The sequence below is a fragment of the Phalacrocorax carbo genome, chromosome Z (genome assembly GCF_963921805.1).
Source record: "Phalacrocorax carbo chromosome Z, bPhaCar2.1, whole genome shotgun sequence".
NCBI lineage: Eukaryota > Metazoa > Chordata > Aves > Suliformes > Phalacrocoracidae > Phalacrocorax > Phalacrocorax carbo.
The window spans coordinates 40,063,980-40,084,210 of record NC_087548.1 but is presented as its reverse complement, the minus strand read 5'-3'; positions in this window follow the sequence as shown (position 1 = coordinate 40,084,210).

Below are 20,231 nucleotides of genomic sequence, written 5' to 3'. Positions count from 1 at the left end.
ATAGCTGCTATTTTGTTGATCACATCCATTGGAATCTGACGATGACCATCTTGCCATTTGATTCCTAAGAACTGGATTTCTCGTGCAGGTCCCTTCACCTTACTTTGTTTTATGGCAAAGCCAGCTTTCAGAAGGATTTGGACTATTTTCTCTCCTTTCTCAAAAACTTCTTCCGCTGTGTTGCCCCACACAATGATGTCATCAATGTATTGAAGGTGTTCGGGAGCTTCTCCGTGTTCCAGTACAGTCTGAATCATCCCATGGCAAATGGCTGGACTGTGTTTCCACCACTGAGGCAGTCGATTCCAGGTGTACTGGACCCCCCTCCAAGTGAAAGCAAACTGTGGCCTGCACTCTGCTGCCAGAGGGATTGAGAAGAATGCATTAGTGATATCAATTGTGGCATACCACTTGGCTGCCTTGGACTCCAGTTTGTACTGTAGTTCTAGCATGTCTGGCACAGCAGCACTCAACGGTGGAGTGACTTCATTCAGGCCACGATAGTCTACTGTTAGCCTCCACTCTCCATTAGACTTCCGCACTGGCCATATGGGACTGTTAAAGGGTGAGTGGGTCTTACTGATGACTCCTTGGCTCCTCAGTTGGTGAATGAGCTCATGGATGGGGATCAGAGAGCCTCAGTTGTTGCAATATTGCCGCCGGTGCACTGTTGTGGTGACAATTGGCACCTGTTGTTCTTTGACCTTCAGCAACCCCACAACAGAAGGGTCCTTTGAGAGACTGGGCAAGGTAGACAGCTGTTTAATTTCATCCATCTCCAAGGCAGCTACTCCAAAAGCCCACCTTTTGGGTCCTTGAAATACCCTCTCCTGAGGTAGTCTATGCCAAGGATGCACAGAGCCTCAGGGCCAGTCACAATGGGGTGCTTCTGCCACTCATTGCCAGTTAGGCTCACTTCGGCCTCCAATACAGTTAGCTCTTGGGATCCCCCTGTCACTCCAGCAATGCTGATGGGTTCTGCCCCTATATAGTTTGATGGCATTAAGGTGCACTGTGCGCCAGTGTCCACTAAAGCTTTATACTCCTGTGGGTTGGACGTGCCAGGCCATCAGATCCACACAGTCCAGTAAGCCCGGTTATCCCTTTCCTCCACCTGGCTGGAGGCAGAGCCCCTCTAATCTTGATCACGGCAGTCACAATTCACTTCCTGTAAATGTGAATCAAGAGTCTCTCTATTACGCTTAGAAATAAAACCAGCACTTCTACTCCTCTGTCTGGGGACCTGCTCACTGGAAATTGGCGAAGCAGCTTTCCTGGAAAAACCTCCCTTGAGTGACTGTTCTTCCTTGCAGTTCACGTACTCATGCCTCTAGTGTCAAGCTAGGCTTGCCATCCCACCTCATCATGTCCTCTCCATGGCCACGCAGGTAGAACCATAGGGTGTCTCGTGGTGTGTATACTCTCCTTTGAGCCAAAGGACACTTATTCCTAACAGCTGAGACACTACTCTGTAGAGGTGGGGAGCAGGACATATCTTCTTTGAGTTGCTGGACCTCTTGGGATAGTTTTTCCACAGCAGAGACGAGCGAGGAAGAGATATTTGTTTCATAATCCCGGAGTCTATCAATCAGCTCCGACGCCGTTGGTGTCTCATCATCTTTCCAGGACATTACTGCCAATGAGTTTGCATGCAAAGATGGCGCGCTCCGTACAAACTTCCGCCACATGGGTCGTGTGCACTCGACTTCATCTGGATCTTTGGATGACTGTTGATCATCCAGGTCACCATAAATCACCTCAAGCACAGCTAATTCCCTTAGATAATGGATGCCTTTCTCCATGGTTGTCCATTTTCCTGGGCAATACGTAACACCTTCTTTAAAGGGATACCGTTCCTTCACTCCAGACAGGAGTCGTCTCCAGAGGCTGAGGGCTTGTGTTTTTTTCCCAATTGCTTTGTCAACCACCCCTTCCCCAGAAAGGGATCCCAGTTGTCTGCCTCCTTTCCCCTCTAATTCCAGGCTACTGGCCCCATTATCCCAGCATCGGAGCACCAGTGACAATGTGCTCACCTGAACGATGGCTGAAATCTTTTTGCATATCTCACAATTCACTCAAGGACAGGGATCGGCTGGTCTCTGTTTCATTTATGACTTCTTCCTCCTCTCCTCGTGACAGCCCTGCTTTTTCATCATCCTGTTCTAAATGAGTTGACATCCGCTTCCAAGATTTTGTCTTGTGTATGGGGGCGACTGATACTGGTACGGGTTGATTCTCTGAGCCAGCTCCAGTACTTGCCATGGGGGTTTGAGTGGCCGCAGTGCCTGTCACTTTGCATTTCAATCCAGAGACCTTCTCTTCCCCTTGGGAGCACTGAACACTGTTGAGCAGGGCCAGGCCCCAGCACATTGCAGTGATCTGTGTCTCTCTGGAGTTCCCAGGGTAACAACATACTTTCTCCAAATATTCTACTAGTTTTTCAGGATTCTGAACTTGATCAGGGGTGAAACTTCAAAACACTGGGGGTGCCCACTGCCCTAGGTATTTGCCCATGCTATCCCACATGCCCTGCCACTCGTAACTATCAAGCCTTGGGGCAGATTTCTGGGTAATATTCTTATAAGTTCCTTAGTCAAAACCAAAACAACGTGCCCAGAAACTAACAATAAGTGCACCTTAACCACCCAAGGATGTTCAAGATACAAAAAGGTTGTTGTAATAGAGGCAGAGACATCATAGAACAAAGTTGCAAAGATACTATTCTGTATTTCCTCCATATAAAATCTCTCAGAGGAGGAGGTATAATTGCTAATTGCCTCAACAAGGTGGTATCCAAAGTACAGTAACAGTTTCAGCAAAAACCCCAAATACCAGATAAAGCTCGTTGCATAACAATTGCATAACAAATCTCATAGGCAAAATGTTACTAATCACAGCAGAACACAGCAGACTAAACAAACCAACACCAGTCTTTAACACCAACTGCAAAAAGGACAACATGGTGCTGTGACCAGCAGCTGTTATTACCTCCAACCCTTGAGCCCCACATTGGGCGCCAAAATACTGTCATGGTTTAGCCGGCAGCTCAGCCCCACACAGTCGCTCGCTCACTCCCCCACCCGTAGATGGGGGAGAAAATCAGAAGGGGGTTGAGATAAGAACAGTTTAATAATTAAAATTAAAAGAAACAACAACAAAAATGCAATGTAAAGGAGAACGACAGGCATGAAACCCCAGGGGAAGGGAGGGGGGAGAAGGGAGGGAAAGTGGGAGGGGAACGAACCGCTGAAACAAACCGCACGCGACGCAGCCGCTCACCACCTGCCGACCCGATGCCGCGCCACTCCCGAGCCGCAAACTGCCCCCTCTTAATATACTGGTCATGGGGTCACATGGTATGGAATGAACCTGCCATTGGCCAGTCGGGGTCAGCTGCCCCCACCATGGCCCTGCCCCTCCCAGCCCCCTGCCACACGGCAGAGCACGGGAAGCTGGAAAGGTTGACGTCCCCCCACGGTGAGGAGAATTAACCCCTTCTCAGCCAAAACCAGCACAGCCACATCAGGGCTTGCAAAATCTTGACAACTGTTTGTGCAAAAGATGCACCTGATGACACTGGAGAGCGTGGCTATGGCTTGTGGTTTCTCTCTAACTAACCTCTTCTACTGCCACTGATAGAGAGAGATTACTGAGGCAGAGGGACCACTGCCTCAGTGTCCCTCCACCCACCAAAGTGTTTCTTATAGCAAAGATACAAACTAACAAAAGAAACCAAAATTTATGAGATTTCATTTTTACAATATATCTTTTAGATGTGTGCATAATTGTGCATTTGTTTGTTCATTCAAAAATAAATACAATGGAGATACACAAGGAAGACATCTGCTAACATGATTTTTCTGGGAAAAGCTTGTGATCAGCTATATATCAGGTATAACTATTCAATAACTAAGACTACGTGAGTACAGAAAACATTGGAGAAAGCCAAAGACATTCCCAAGATTCCAAGTACAGCCCTATCTTTTGTTACATAAAAACACATTATATGGGAAGGAGAAAAAATATACATATTAGTTCTCAGTGTTCAGGCTCTACTTGTGCCCAAGGTTGTCATAGTCAGAAGTCTTCAAACAATTATTTTTATTCACCAGATAAACTAGGGAAAGAGAGGAATAAGGGAACTAAACTGCTATGACTTCAAAATCCAGCTTCATTGATACAGCTCCCTTCGCCCTTTTCCCCTTGACCAAAACAGTTCATCCAGCGTTTTTTGCTGGTAGTAACAAAACTAAATTTTTATTCTTTCAGCTTCAAAGTTTAGATTAGCATGTAAAATCTCTTCCCTTAAAAAGTCTAACTTCAGCACTATTGCTTTATTTCTTAACAGTAGTGTCACCTACTTTTCACAATTTTTGCACAAAAAGAGAGAAACGTTGGCTGTTCACCACTGCCACGCAAAGCTAGAGACTAATGACAGATTACAGGAGGAAGTATAAAGCAGTCAAGAAGCTCCACAGCTGTCTGGCTCAGATTAAGCAAGAAATTACATACCCCATCCGTGTTACACATTATCTGAAGCAGCGAACATCCAGCAAGTTTCAGATACTGGAAAGTCACTGTTGAGAAGAGCACTGTCTCCACAAACTCCTACTGTCCTGCAAGCATGTGTGGTATAGGAGAGGAAAAAACTATAACCTATGTAGTTGATATCTCAGTCTACGTAAGTCAGCATTTTGTTTTGGAAGGCCTTGACAATAGTTTTTAATAAAGGTAATTAAGAGCATGCTAGTCTAATCTGCAGACTAAACAAGTCCTTTGTTTACATAATTCCTTGGTTTTTGTTCCTTTCTGCCTGTGATGCAAGACCATTTTAAGAATTCACTAAATCAAATGCACTGGTTCATCAAAAGCAATAGGTTTGAGAAGGAATAGCGACCAAAAGGAAAACTATCTTCAATTTCTAAAAAGTTATAGAAATTTGTATGTAACTAAGATTGGACATATCAGAAACACAGCAAAGAGATGGCACGAAGACAAGTAATTTTTTAGAAGTAGTGATAGTAGTTTCTAAGTAGATGTATGTAATTGCAGTTAAAATTATGGTATCACCTGAGAAGTAAACAAACAACAAAATTGAGATATTACATAGAGATTGATTAAAAACTTGGATATGCAAAAGACACTATTGCTAGGACAGTTGTGTAACATGCATTTAGCCAACATTCACAATTTTTCCTTTTAAACAGTCTTAATTAATCAGAACTTTGAATATGCTGCTGCAATCCACACCTTCATAGCACTTCAGCCAGAGGACAAAAAGTTCTTCAATATATATGAAAGGTGAAACCTTCCAATAACTTTGGGATGATATTCATAAACTGGTAAACCAGTGTGTACTCTCACAACCATCTCAACTGACCTCCTGCATAAGTAGTTGTTCAGTGAATGTTTCCCTCCGCTGTACCAGAGGCATGCTAGATGGGTCATAACAGAAAAGGTGCTTCTTCACGGTAACAGGGGCCTCTTGGAGATTCACGAAATTTAGCTAAAGTCTGCATTAACAGGGGAGGCATGCTTGCACTGATCTATTAAAAAGATTATTTTCACTTTGGAAATAAAGAGTGAGCAATTCAAGTGGCAGTAGAGTTATGCTTTTGTTTCTTGCAGCAGAATGTTATATGACTCACCAATTACTCTTAGTAATTGCTCCTAATGAGCTAAGAGCAGACACTGCTCCTGCCTTTAAGGAGGGGAAGTAACTAGAACATCAGCCAAGCAGCGACATTTAAACAGTAGGTTAAATACCCATCAATGCCTAAAGGAGCACTTCCTAGCATATTTCATGTGCTAGACGTGACAAGAAAGTTCATGGAAATGATCTTTCACTCTGATCTTCACCTTCCAATTAGCTTTCAAAAAGCTCATGACTTACTGAACTCTCTTTTAATCTAAGAATATGCACACCACCTGTATGTATTTATTAAAGTCGCCACTGAGTTTAACAAAGGTGTTGATAAGCAGTACTAAAACTCAGCACATTTCTTGATTGCAACTTATCTGTTAATATTTTAGGGGTAAAAAATCAAACCTAAAGCTGTTACTTTTCCCCTATTGAAATAAACTACTTGTTTTTACCTGAACTACTGAACTCTGAATATTCAGTACTACTGAATTAATATTCAGCCCCATTCCAGCAATTAGATGGCCCATTCTCAACTATGTCATATTCTTTGGAAAAAAAAAAAAAAAAGCCACTGAAGATAGGTGCTTTCATTTCACTGGCTTAATCACTTAGACATGCATCTATATCTGTATTAAAATAATCTCCCCTCCCCCCTGTGCATCAGCTTTTTTTCTCCCACATTTATTCTCTTGAGTTTTTGTTTCTTTTTTCTAATTATTATTACACTTATTGGGGTTACTGAAGCATAAATTACTAAAAGCTAATAAAAGAGCAACAAGAAGTTCTCCTGCTGTTTTCACTGAGATGTGGCAATTTGTGTTAAACAGGAATGAAAACTACTGTTGACTTTCAAGGTATTTAATAGATATTTTTGCTCCCACTGTTTTTGAGTTGTGAATATTTGCTGTGTCAATATTCCCAATTGAAATGGCAAATACCACAATGGAATTCAGATACACTGCTCTTTGCTTTGCCAAAAAGCAAAGGATGTTAAAAGAACATAAATTTGAAATTATACTGTGTAATCTTTGAGAAGTAATTAATTTTTAAACACCCCAGAGTGTGATCTTTGAAATACTGAATTTTCTTGCCAGTACATAAAGCCCACTTGATCTTCACTTTTCTGAGCTTGGCCCATCATTTGCAGGAGTTGACAACATACTTCATGAACCTAGGCCAACCCAAGACAGCATCTGGATTGTCTCTTGGCCTTGAATCCTGTCAACCATATCCTGCTGCAACCATATGCTGCTTAGACACAAGAACATGAGCTGCAGCCTCTGACAGAGCAGACATTTCCTCTCCTACAAGGGAATTCTTAACTTCTTTCAGTATTCCAAAGATGCTAGAAGTTAATTAAAAAGCCCCATCCTCAGTATTGTCTATTTTTCTCAGACCTAAATAGCTTCCCCAAAGTAGGAACTAATCTAGAAATCAACAAAATATTACACATATAGCATTCATATTAAAACATCTAATTCTACATGCCCAAAATACAACAATTTGAAAGTTAAATCCAGAAATCTAAACCCGAAATTAATCCATTTCAGCATTTTTGATTCAACAGTGATGTCTGCTAGACAGCTCTAACAAGTACATGGATTACCCTCATGGTTTTACTGGATGTACTCAAGATTTTCAACCAGCATTGTATGATGAGAAACTGTCTTGGCCTGTAAAAGTATAACTTAAAACACACTATATGTATGTTGCAACACTTGTTTGAGGGCAACATTGCTAACTTCGTGATTGTCAGTATTATATCCTGATTGTATTACTTCCATTTTTATTTGCCTCATGTCCCCGCATACTTCAGTACAAAACTGATTTAATTAAACTGCAGGTGCTTGGTGCCAGACTTCTCTCTCATGTGCAGGCACTGCCAAGCACATATTTATTTTTAAAACCCCAGAATACCAAATATTGTACAAACACTAGAGGGCTAATTTGTCCTTCCCCACAGAACATATGCCTAGAGAAAAATCTGAGACACAGTAGAATAAAAGAGCCACATTAATTAAATAAATAAAAGTAGACATTGATCTGTCTATGTATTTATAAAGATCCAGATGGAGAAAAGAGTACAGTTAAGTCTCAAAGCTTGAAGACTATCCTGCTAAACTAACTTAGGAAGAACGTTTAACATATTGTGCTCATAGACAGAAGCAGGGAAGCATTTGCAGGGGAAACGGAAACAGCTTATCAAATCCTCATTAATGATGTAAAGAGGCCTGGGCAAGCAGGCGAAGCATGCAGCAGCAGCAACGGTAAATCCTGCGACTGTGATTGGGGTAGAAAAGGCGGTCTCCGGTGCCAGGGAACCCGATAAACAGTATGGTGGGGCCCTCACGACAAAAACAACCGGCTGCTCTCGCGAGCGAGGCAGACGGGGCTTGGGCGTTGCTGAGGCAACGGCGCGAGATTTAAACAGGCTCCTAGGGAGCGCGAGCGACCAGAGTGTGGCGCGTCAGAAAGGGCGTGGAGCAGCAGTTTGCACAGGCAGGGCAAGCAGGCAGCTGGTGAGCTCTCCTCGTGGTCTACGCCCTCCCGGAAAAGACTTAGCCATGGCCTCTGCTCAGCCAAGAGTCTTCGCCAGAAGGCATGTGGCAACGCAGAGAGAACTCCCACTAAAACATGCAGCCATCCACGTCTCTGGCTGCAGGGAGTGCCAGAGCCTTGCTCCAGTCATGGAGGACTCCTGAGACAGGACCTGTGTGAGGTGCAAGCAGGTGGAGGATCTGCTCAGCATGGTGGCAGCGCTGAAAGAAGTTGCAAGACTGAGGAGTATCAGGGAATGTGAGAGGGACATAGACTGGTGGAGCCACTCCCTGCCATCCCTGAGACAAGCACACCAGACAGAAGCATCAAGAGAAGGAGTGGCTCCCGTGCCCTCGTGCCGCAAGGCAGAGGGAGGCAACACAAGAGACGGAGGAGGATGGATGCAGATCCCTGCTCGGCACAGTAGGCGAATCCTCTCCCGGCCGATTTTGCCCCCCCAGGTGCCCTTACAAAACAGGTATGAGGCTCTGGAACCCGAGGGCCAGGAGTATGAAGATACAGACAGTGATCCACCCAAGGGGTTGACTGGAGGGAACCAGTCAGCCCCACGCATTACAATGGCCACTAGTAAATAAAAAAAGAAGGGTAATCGTCGTAGGCGACTCCCTTCTGAGGGGAACAGAGGGCCCGATATGCTGACTGGACCCATCCCATAGGGAAGTCTGCTGCCTCCCTGGGGCAAGAATAAAAGATATTACCAGGAAGCTCCCTAGGATAGCAGAAGGATCCAATTATTATCCGCTAGTGTTTGTTCAGGTCGGCAGTGATGAGGTAGCTGAGAGAGGGGCAAAGACGATCAAAAGGGACTTTAGAGAACTGGGGCAATTACTTGAAGGATCAGGAGCGCAGGTAGTGTTCCCCTCCATCCCATCGGTAGCTGGGAGACATATGGAAAGGAACAGGGAGGCCCATCTCATTAACACATGGCTCAGAGGCTGGTGCCAGCGGTGGAATTTTGGTTTCTTCCATCATGGGGCAGTTTACATGGCACCAGGCCTGCTGGAGACAGATGGGGTTTCCCCGCAAAGGGGGAAAAGGATTCTGGCCCAGGAGTTAGCAGGCCTCATCGAGAGAGCTTTAAACTAGATACAAAGGGGGAAGGGGATAAAACCAGGCTTACTAGGGATGAGACTAGGGGTGGCATGCCTGTGTTGGAGGTGAGATCCACGGATCAACTGAAATGCATTTATACCAATGCACACAGCATGGGCAATAAACAGGAGGAGCTGGAAGCCACTGCATGTCAGGGAAACTATGATGCGGTCACCATCACAGAAACATGGTGGGATGACTCACACAACTGGAGCGCTGCAATGGATGGCTACAAGCTCTTTAGAAGGGACAGGCAAGGAAGGAGAGGTGGAGGGGTAGCCTTGTATGTTAGAGAGTGTTTGACTGTCTAGAACTCGATGATGGTAATGATAAAGTTGAGTGCTTACGGGTAAGGATCGGGGGAAGGCCAATAAGGCAGATATCCTGGTAGGATTCTGTTACAGACCACCCAGCCAGGATGAGGAGACAGATGAAGTACTCTACAGCAGTTGGTTAAAGTCTCAAAATCTCTACCCTTGTCCTCGTGGGAGACTTCAACTTACCAGATACCTGCTGAAATACAACACAGCAGAGAGAAAGCAGTCTCATAGGTTCCTGGAGTGTGTGGGAGATAACTTCCTGATGCAGCTGGTAAGTGAGCCAACCAGGGGAGATGCCCTGCTGGACCTGCTGTTTACGAACAGAGAAGGCCTGGTGGGTGATGTGGTGGTCGGAGGCTGTCTCGGGCTCAGCAACCATGACATGACAGAATTCTCAATTCTTGGAGAAGTAAGGAAGAGGGTCAGCAAAACCACTACCCTGAACTTCAGAAGGGCAGACTTTGGATTGTTAAGGAGACTGGTTAACAGAGTCCCTTGGGAGGCAGTCCTGAAGGGCAAAGGAGTCCAGCAAGGCTGGATGTTATTAAAGAAGGAAGTCTCAAAGGCACAAGAGCAGGCCGTCCCCAAGTGCCATAAGTCGAGCAGGCAGGGGAGAAGACAGGCTTAGCTGAATAGTGAGCTTTGGCTGGAAATCAAGAAACAAAGGAGAGCTTACCGCCTTTGGAAGAAGGGGCAGGTGACTCAGGAGGACTACAAGGATGTGAGGTTATGCAGGGAAAAGGTCAGGAAGGCGAAGGCACAGCTGGAAATTAAACTAGACACCACCATTAAAGATAACAAAAAATGTTTTTATAAATACATCAGTGATAAAAGGAGGGCCAGGGAGAATCTCCCTCCTTTGTTGGATGTGGAAGGTAACCTTGCCACGACAGATGAGAAGGCTGAGGTACTTAATGCTTTCTTGCCTCAGTCTTTAGTAGTCAGACTGGTCATCCTCGGGGTTGTCTGGCCCCTGTGCTGTCAGATGGAGATAGTATGCAGAAATGAAGTCCCAGTTGTTGACGAGGTGGCAGTCACTGACCTGCTTCTTCACCTGATGTTCACAAGTCCATGGGGCCAGATGGAATCCACCCAAGGATACTGAGGGAGTTGGCAGAGGAGCTTGCCAAGCCACTCTCCATCATTTATCAGCAGTTCTGGTCAACCAGGGAGGTCCCAGATGACTGGAAACTAGCAAATGTGACACCCCTCTACAAGAAGGGTCAGAAGGAGGATCCAGGGAAATACATGCCTGTCAGCCTGACCTTGGTTCCAGGAAAGGTCATGGAGCAGATCGTCTTGAATGCCATCATGCAGCACATGCAGGACACCCAGGGAACTGGGCTCAGCCAGCATGGGTTTACGAAAGGTTCTATGACAAGGTGACCCGCTTAGTGGATGAGGGGAAGGATGAACTTTAGTAAGGCCTTTGACACTGTCTCCAACAGCATTCTGCTGGAGAAGCTGGCTGCTCATGGCTTGGACAAGTGCTCTCTGCGCTGGGTTAAAAACTGGCTGGACGGCTGAGCCCAGAGAGTGGTGGTGAATGGAGTCAAATCCCGTTGGCGGCTGGTCACGAGTGGTGTTCCCCAGGGCTCAGTGTTGGGGCCGGTCCTGTTCAATATCTTTATCAGTGATCTGGATGAGGGATTGAGTGCACCCTCAGTAAGTTTGCAGGTGACACCAAACTGGGTGGGAGTGTTGATCTGCTGGAGGGCAAGAAGGCCCTACAGAGGTACCTGAACAGGCTGGATCGTTGGGCCGGAGCCAACGGTATGAGATTCAACAAGGCTAAGTGCCGGGTCCTGCACTGGGTCACAACAACCCCATACAACGCTACAGGCTTGGGAAGGAGTGGCTGGAGAGCTGCCTGGAGGAAAAGGACCTGGGGGTGTTGGCTGACAGCCGCCTGAACATGAGCCAGCAGCGTGCCCAGGTGGCCAAGAAGGCCAACAGCATCCTGCCTGGTATCAGGAATGGTGTGGCCAGCAGGAGCAGGGAGGTGGTTGTGCCCCTGTACTCAGCACTGGTGAGGCCACACCTCGAGTACTGTGTGTAGTTTTGGGCCTCTCACTACAAGAAGGACATTGAGGTGCTGGAGTGTGTCCAGAGAAGGGCAACGAAGTTGGTGAAGGGTCTAGAGTACAAGTCTTATGAGGAGTGGCTGAGGGAGCTGGGGTTGTTTAGTCTGGAGAACAGGAGGCTGAGGGGAGACCTTATCGTTCTCTACAACTACCTGAAAGAAGGTTGTAGCAAGGTGGGGGTTGGACTCTTCTCCCTAGTAACAAGCGATAGGACAAGAGGAAATGGCCTCAAGCTGCACCAGGGGAACTTTAGGTTGGACATTAGAAAAAACTTCTTCACCGAAAGGGTTGTCAGGCATTGGAACAGGCTGTCCAGGGAGGTGGTTGAGTCTTCATCCCTGGAGGTATTTAAAAGAAGGGCAGACGTGGCGCTTGAGGATATGGTTTAGTCGTGGACTTGGCAGTGATAGGTTAGCGGTTGGATGCAATGATCTTAAGGGTCTTTTCCAACCTTAACGATTCTATGATTCTATGATAAAAAGTAAGCAGGTGAGAGTAAGTTAGAAAAATTAGTGCACGACATTGAAGGTGGTTCATTTAATTAAAAAGGAGTAATAACAAGTATTGTCAAACAAAACTGTTTAAGCAATTAAACTACATATGAACAGAAAAACAGAAATAATCTGCAATCTGAGCGAGTCAGAAGGCGTGAGGTTAATGAAAGACAGATGACCCCCTGAAAGCAATAGTAGTCACCTGAATACATATTTTAAGAGTGTGACGTTTTTCTCTGAAGATACAAATAAAAAGAAAAAAACTAGCTTAAGCAACTTGAATATGCAGGAAAGTGTATTTTTTTAACATATATATTATGTATATTTTGTATGTATATTTTTATATAACTGAACTGTATTATACAAGCGCTATTTACCAGAAAAATACTTCAGTATATTCTGTCTATACAATTAATAATGTCTTTTAATGGAAAATTTTCAGAGAGCAATTAGAACAATTTCCTGGTGTGGCTGCACAGAGGAGACACTCCTCCATGCACATACACTTATCAACAGACAATGAAGCAACTTGATTTGCCATCTGATGTGAAAGTACCTTGCATATAGAGCATTTGTAGTAGCTGGCAAAGCTATCATTAAGCAGAGTAATTTTTCATATTTCCTCATATACCATTGAGCTTTCAGTCACTTTCAATTATAGTATAGTCATTTAATCATATCTGATTATATTTCTGATTATACCATAATGTCATACAAAATAATTTACAGAGTCATCACTATCTGAGCACACATCGACATTACAGTGAATGAGCACTTTGGGGTCCCATCCCTCCCTCAAAAAAACAAAGGAAAGAAGCTGTCTTTTCACCTCCCCTTCAAATTTCCAAAAGAATATGCGTTTTCAACCATCTCAATATTCAACTGTAGCATTAAACTTGAAGTGCTACCCAGTTTTACAAAATACCCACGGGAGGTTGAACATGCTTAGCACTTCTCAGGAGGGTATTCCTTCCACATTTCTCAGCCTGTGTGTATTTAATGTCACTTAAAAATAGCTTTCCATATAGGCTTCACAGTGCAAAAATTATACATATGTATATACATATACACAACATTACCTCTTACGGAAGCTGATGCTAAGCAAACATCAGGAGGTACTCAGCACTTTACAGGACTGAGTCATTTCTCTGTGCTAATGTATGGTTCTTCTGCAAACTGAAAGAATTTATATTTTAAAAATCACCTCAACCATCCTGGTGCTCTCTTGAGAATATTAAATTATAACTGAGGGCTGGCTGGGGATTTTTTAATTACTAGTTTCATTGAATTTTGCTCAACCATACATGACATCTGAACTTTCCTTCTCTGTATTCAACATACCAGTAATAAGTTTTACTTTCTATTTCTCCATGTTTCGAATTAGAAATTTTTTCCCCCATGTATTTTAACTGGAAGGGTTTTTTACCCAATGCCTTATTTAATTTCTATATCACTGCATAATATAATATTTCAAGAATAACAGTGACAGCTGAAGAAAAAACTACCTTTTGAGAAAGTGACAAATAAATAAGAACCCAGTTCTAAATGAAATAATATTAGATACACTTAACTTTCATTAGGCAACTTACAGCCAAATCAGCCTACACTACAGGATATAAAACGTCACTAAGCGATGCATAGTTGAGCTGTGTTACTGGGACTTAAGCTTTTATTAAGAATAAACATGGGGGCTTTGAGCTATACTGCTCTATGCAAACATTAAAATATGCTGAGAAGACCAGTTTAAGGACAGGGTACCCAGACAGTATACTAGGGGAAAAAAAGATTTGCTACTGTGCTTAGAAGGTGATTAGCAATAACTGACTTCACATTACCAGTCAGATACTAGCATGTTACAAAAATAAAAGAGTAACAGTGGGATCCCTGCTGCAACTTGCATAAGATACTCTGGCCTGTATTAAAGCAGCTTCCTAGTAACGTAGCACAGCAGTATCCTGTCACAGCAACACTGAAGGGAAGACAGCATGCAGACAATTGATTTTCTCTGCTACATATTAATTTGAAACAGGAAAAAAAAAAAAAAAAAAAAAACAAACCACCAAACCCATGCAAGCATCTAGGAAGCTATGCTCTCTAGGGAAAAGAAAAAAGCATCCATCTATTATTGTACTTCAGTATTAACTATTGGATGCATTTCTGTGAAGCACTTGAACATAAACCAAAATAGGCATTTTCTGCCAGTTACCATGCTCTGCAGTTGCATTGTCCCCAGTCATTCTGTACCTCCTGTAAAAGCTAAGCACAGTAGCTTCCCCATCAAAACCCTAAGGTCTGTCTCTCAAAACCACTGCAAAAAATGAAGACAGAATAATTAAATTCTAAGAAAGCAGTAACTTTAAAAAATTACGCTTAATTAAACAGTGAAGCCTGAAATAAAACTAGAAAACTACCAGTCTTCCACTCTGATTCTAAAAAAACCCAGGGCTCAGACACATCATCTGCAGTCGTCCTTTGATGTTTTGTAGTGTTTGTTTTGTTTTCTAAGCGCTTTCATGCAAGTAGCAGGCCTGAACTGCAGAAGTTATATGACCCTGTTACAAAAGGTTCACAACTATACTGTGTAGACAAGCTCCCTCTCAGCTTTCTCAAAGAAATGAAGGAATGGAAGAAAGAGTAACAAATTGCAGCATTTAAACATGGATCAGGACAGATTTTTAAAGGAAAATGTGGCATCTTTTTACTTGAACAAATGAGCAAGGATACACTTGAGCAAATGCACAGCTGTCCAACGGCAGTGAAAACAGAACTTGCCAGGAATGACAAAACCTGCTGGTGATCTTGCAGAGCAGATGGGATCCTGGTCCCACACGGCTTTCCACACACCCACTTCTACACACCAACAGCTCTACCGCTAGGCTGCTCCTGGGAAACTAGCCTAGACCTCTGCTTTGGAACCACAGCACTGATATATGCTCAAAGGGAAAATTAAGAGCATTTAGTGTCAAATGTTAGATAACTTACACAAGAACATTGTCTGTGAAAAAATGATGAATGCTTCCAGCTATCTTGAGTCAGGGCTGCCAAAAATTGAAAACCAGCACTGGAAAGCACTCTTAAGTGTCCCAGATAGAGTAAGTGCCACAGAGCTGCACAATAGCTGCTTTCCATCCTTTGTAGCTAATACATTTTTTGTTTGTAACATCCTGAACTGCATTTAAAACCCCATGCTTTTCAGTCTAGAATCCTAGGTGCTCTGAATCATTTGTGCCACCTCCAGGAGATGGCACCAGCCACCTTTATTATATTACAGAAGAACACATTACCACTTTTTACTTTCTCCATTAATGCACACAAAACCTGTCCATTATCTTCACTGACCCATTTGCTTAATTTTGAGAGGAAATATGGTAGGCTGCAAATGGTTCTCCCAATTTACATCCACTTTGTAACTATCTACATGTTCTGCAGCATTAGGCTTATTTCATTAAAATGTGTAACATCTTCATTGACACTACAATTTTATCTTGTAAAAATGTCTTTATAAAAGCAGAATAAAACAGGTATCTTCTAAAGGTAAGTGCATCTGGTTTACAGAGTATAAAAAATTACCTTAAACATCATAATACAACTAGCACTACTAGAAAAATACTTGGTTTTGCCTTTATGAAAAATATACTGCATAAAACAGCAACAGATTTGCAAAGTTATTCTTTTTTTTCCCCCAGCTTCCAGTGAATTGCTTTTAACTCTGAGTACTGCTTCTAAAGCCAGAGACGTAATTTCATTACTAACTTCATGACAATGATATTCTTTTGGGGGATTATAATACAAATATCTTGACCCATTTGCTAGATAGAAAGGGGACTGCAACGATTATTTTGGAATCACATTTGCAATTCTGACTTATCTCAAGTCGGGGTCACACATGACCTTCGAGTCCACATACCTCAGATCTTCCCACTAAAAAAATCTTCGCAACAATAGCTACATCTGTATATTGCAAGGAAAAAATCTGCAACTGTAATTTTCAAACTTGAGAAACCTTCCTTCACTAGTTGTTACCTGTGACTCCCTATACCTACAATTTTATTTTTCCCAAATCCTCTTCTCTGCCTTATAATGTGGGGATACAGCTGGGCTACAAGCCCCTGCCTTTTATAGTACCTAACTTTCACTTTGCTTGCACTACTGTATTCCTTCTTCCTTTATTCCAATATTCACAGCTAGAAGCTTTCACCATTTTTATGCTGCATATAAAAGAGCTGTCAACAAAGTCAAAGAACAATACTTAAGTACGTCCGAAATGCAGGGCTAAACAGTTGAAGTCACAAGTTGCCAATACCTGCTGATACACAGAAAGTTGCAAGAAATACTTGTAGTTTAGTACATTTTGTTTGGGTTCATTAAGACATTTTTTTCATTCCTCTCTGGTGTGTATATTAACATGAGGTATATTCCTGTCTCTAGTTTTCTACATTTTAAACTGATTTTTTTAGCCATTTTTTTCTTTCTTCATTAGCCATTAGTATACCCCTCTCATCATGGTCATTAGAAGTCCCTCAGTGAGCAGAAGTTTCTTTTCACCTGTGTTTCTCCTCCAGACCTGCCAGTCAGCAGGTTTCAATATTTTATCTGAAAAAACCCTTGAAGTTACATTTCTTGTTTGTGTGAAGGCTGAACATACCAGGCCCTTAAAGTAGGTGAAAGACATAGTAGCCCCCCTCTGTGACAAAATCATGCCCAGGGTTCAATTTTCAGCCTGTGACTGTAAGTAGGCTCCAGATTTCTCAGGAGTTCCACAGGGAACCTTCCTACAGAGTCAAGACGTTTCCCCAAAGATGTCCAAAGAGAAGGAGAACACAGAGAGGGTGTGGAGGTTGTGGTGCTCCCTTGGGTGTCAGCATGGAGGGGGGTCCTGTTATCCAGCAGTAGAGTTATGCTAGCCTTCAACTGGATTGGAAGTGGAATTTCAGTAACAGCCTTCACTGCAGACTGACTGAAGTATGCAGTGACGGCCAGAGACCAGACTGGCCTGCTTTGTTGGAAAGCTAACATCAGTTTTGCAATACTGGTTAGATGTAAAATCCTACTTCATTTTACAGACACATTGCAAATTCAGTATAACCGAAATGCCACGCATTGCAGGCAGGCAAACACTGATTATAAAAGTAGCTGGAGGTTTTCAGGCATTTTCATTTAGCTTTGAAAGAATCCTGCAAAGATCAACATGACAAAAAGGTAATTTAAATATCAGGATTTACTTAAAAATTTCCTAGACTAATTTCACATACACTTGTGTAAATTTATGCTATACAACCCAGTAAATTGTTTTCTCTTCCTCACCAGTAATTAGAATCACCAAGTATCAGAATCTCACTTTGATTTTCAAAGAATGAAAACACATAATACAATAGGTCTCATCTTGAAAAGAAAGGAAAGATGCAACCTAAAGACTTCCCTGAGCACATCTCAAGCATTTCCAATGAGCGTTTCACTGCAAGTTGAATTGGTTTAGAATTGCTTATTTGAAATGAAGAGGTGCAGGCTTCGACTTCTAAGAAGAAACAGAAATAAAGGCCACTGAGAAACATTTTATTAAAAACGTCTCAAACTGAATTCCAACATACTCTTCCAGTGTAAATTACTGTAGGATGTTTTCCTCATTTCCTCTTGCATAAACAATATAAAAAAACCCCTGAATATCCTTTGTCTAACAACACATATTTGAATACATTTAAAGATATACCACAAGCAAATGTTCCCTCCCCTTCTTAATTTTATTGTGCATCTTACAGATGATTAAGGGTGTTCCACTGTTCACTTAAAAAACAGAGTATTCAAAACACATTCATGTCAAATGTTTTCATTCCGTATAATTATGAATGAAGACCTGTTTCAAGAAAAAAGGCCTAGCTATTTCATACAGCCTGATATAGTTGAACAAGCAATCAAATCCCAGAAGGAAGGCAACACACTGGTGTGCTACTGACCACAGAGATCAGACCTCCTTCCTAGCCTGTAACCTATAGACTCAGAGCTCAATTATCAGGCAAATCTGGTATCAGGGACATCTGATCAGATAATCAGTCTCCTGGATCCTCCAAATACCATTAACAATTTCAGATGTTAATTGACCATTTCAATTATATATTCAAAGACTTCTGAGCTGTGGAAGTAGAAAAAGAATTTGTCCTTCTCAGCATGGAATGAGATAGCATCCAACAGCCAGAGCTGAAGACATTGCCAAAATCAATTCGCAGAATCAGATTAGCAACATCATAAATAGAAAAGTTCCAAAGCATTTTGAGAAAGGAAATAAAGTCATCTTCATAAAGTAATTTCCAGCAAGACAATCAGATTTTTCTGCATGGACCTATTTGTCATTAGATTTACAGATGATACAAACATGGGAGGAGTGGCTGACAGACCAAATGGGTGTGTTGCCATTCAGAGGGACCTTGACAGGCTGGAGAAATCGGCTGACAGGAACCTTATTTAATTCAACAAAGGGAAAAGCCAAGTCCTGTCCCTGGGGAAGAATGACTCCAGGCTCCAGCACAGGCTGGGGTCCGACCAGCTGGAATGCATCTTGTCAGAAAAGGCCCTGGGGGTCCTGGTGGACAACTAAGCTGACAAGGAGCCGGCAACATGCTGTTGCAACAAAGACCGAGGGCATCCTGAGTGCCTTAGGAGGACCACCGCCAGCAAGTGGAAGGAGGTGATCCTTTGCCTCTACTCAGTACGGGTGAGGCCACATTTGGAGTGATGTGTCCATTTCTGGACCTCCCACTACAGGAGGGACATGCAGCCACTGGAGAGAGCCTAGCAAAGGGCCATGAAGATAGCGAAGGGCTTGGAGCATCTGTCATATGAGGAGAGGCTGAGAGGGCTGGGACTGGAGGAGCGAAAGCTTGGGGATCTTATGCATCTATATAAATACCTGATGGGGACAGAAAACAATACAGAGCAAGGCTCTCCTCAGTGGTTCCCAGTGACAAGCAATGGACACATATTGAAATACATTAAATTCCACTTAAACAGAATGTAAAATCTTTTCAGTTGTGACAGTGGTTATGGACTGGCACATCTGCCTGGAAAAGTACTGTGGTGTGTCCATCCTTGGAGATATTCAGAATCAGATGGACATGGTTCTAAGCAACGAGTTGCAGCTCACCCTGCTCTCAGCTGAGGGCTGGACTGAGCAATCTCCAGAGCTCCCTGCCAGCCTTAACACAAATGTGGCTGTAGGATCTCTCATGATGATTTAGCTGCCATTTCATCTTTACTTATTGATAAAAAGGAAACAAAATTGTTTCCTCAGCCATTTCACTGAATCAACTTCCACAAACTTAAGTCAGGGGCTGTATTTGGTCAAAAAGTTCTAGAATAAGGTGAAACTTTGGCCCAGGTAAACGTTTAGTTTTTATGAGAGCAAGCTGGCCCCACAGTATTCAGTAAGAATACTCAAATTCAAGAGCTACAAAGAGCACAAGATGGTACCCAGCCATTGTTTCCTGTAAGCTCCAATTTTATACTTTATATAAGGGTAGAAAGAGATTCCTCCATTTTACAGCCATGTACATTGTAAGAATGGCCAACCTGGTATAAACTGATATAGTGTTTCCAGACAATCTTTTTAGGGTCCTTTTGCAAATTCTTAATTATGGACCATATTAGAAAGAGAAGTTCGGTATTGTGAAAGATTAGATCACAGTAAAATTGACTGTGACCTCAACAGCAGCCTGATTTATTAGAGGAGTTTATCTAGACCCCAAGAGATCAAACGCTGTCTTTTTAAAATGACACAATTTCTTATACCAAGTCTAGGGAATACTTTCAAAATCCAATTCCCATTATGTAGAAGCTATAAAAAATAGTCATTGAACAGCTGATGTTTTTCAGTCAAGAAAACATCTCTAGTTTAGTTGTGTTAGTTTAAAACAACACCTTTCTTCCCTGCCTTTACTGCGAGTCCTGTGGTTTAAGTCATGACACAGCAGAAAAAACTAGGAACAGAATCTCATTATGCCATAAGCAGAGTTAATAAAAAATGCACAAAGGGTCCTGTTATGTCCCT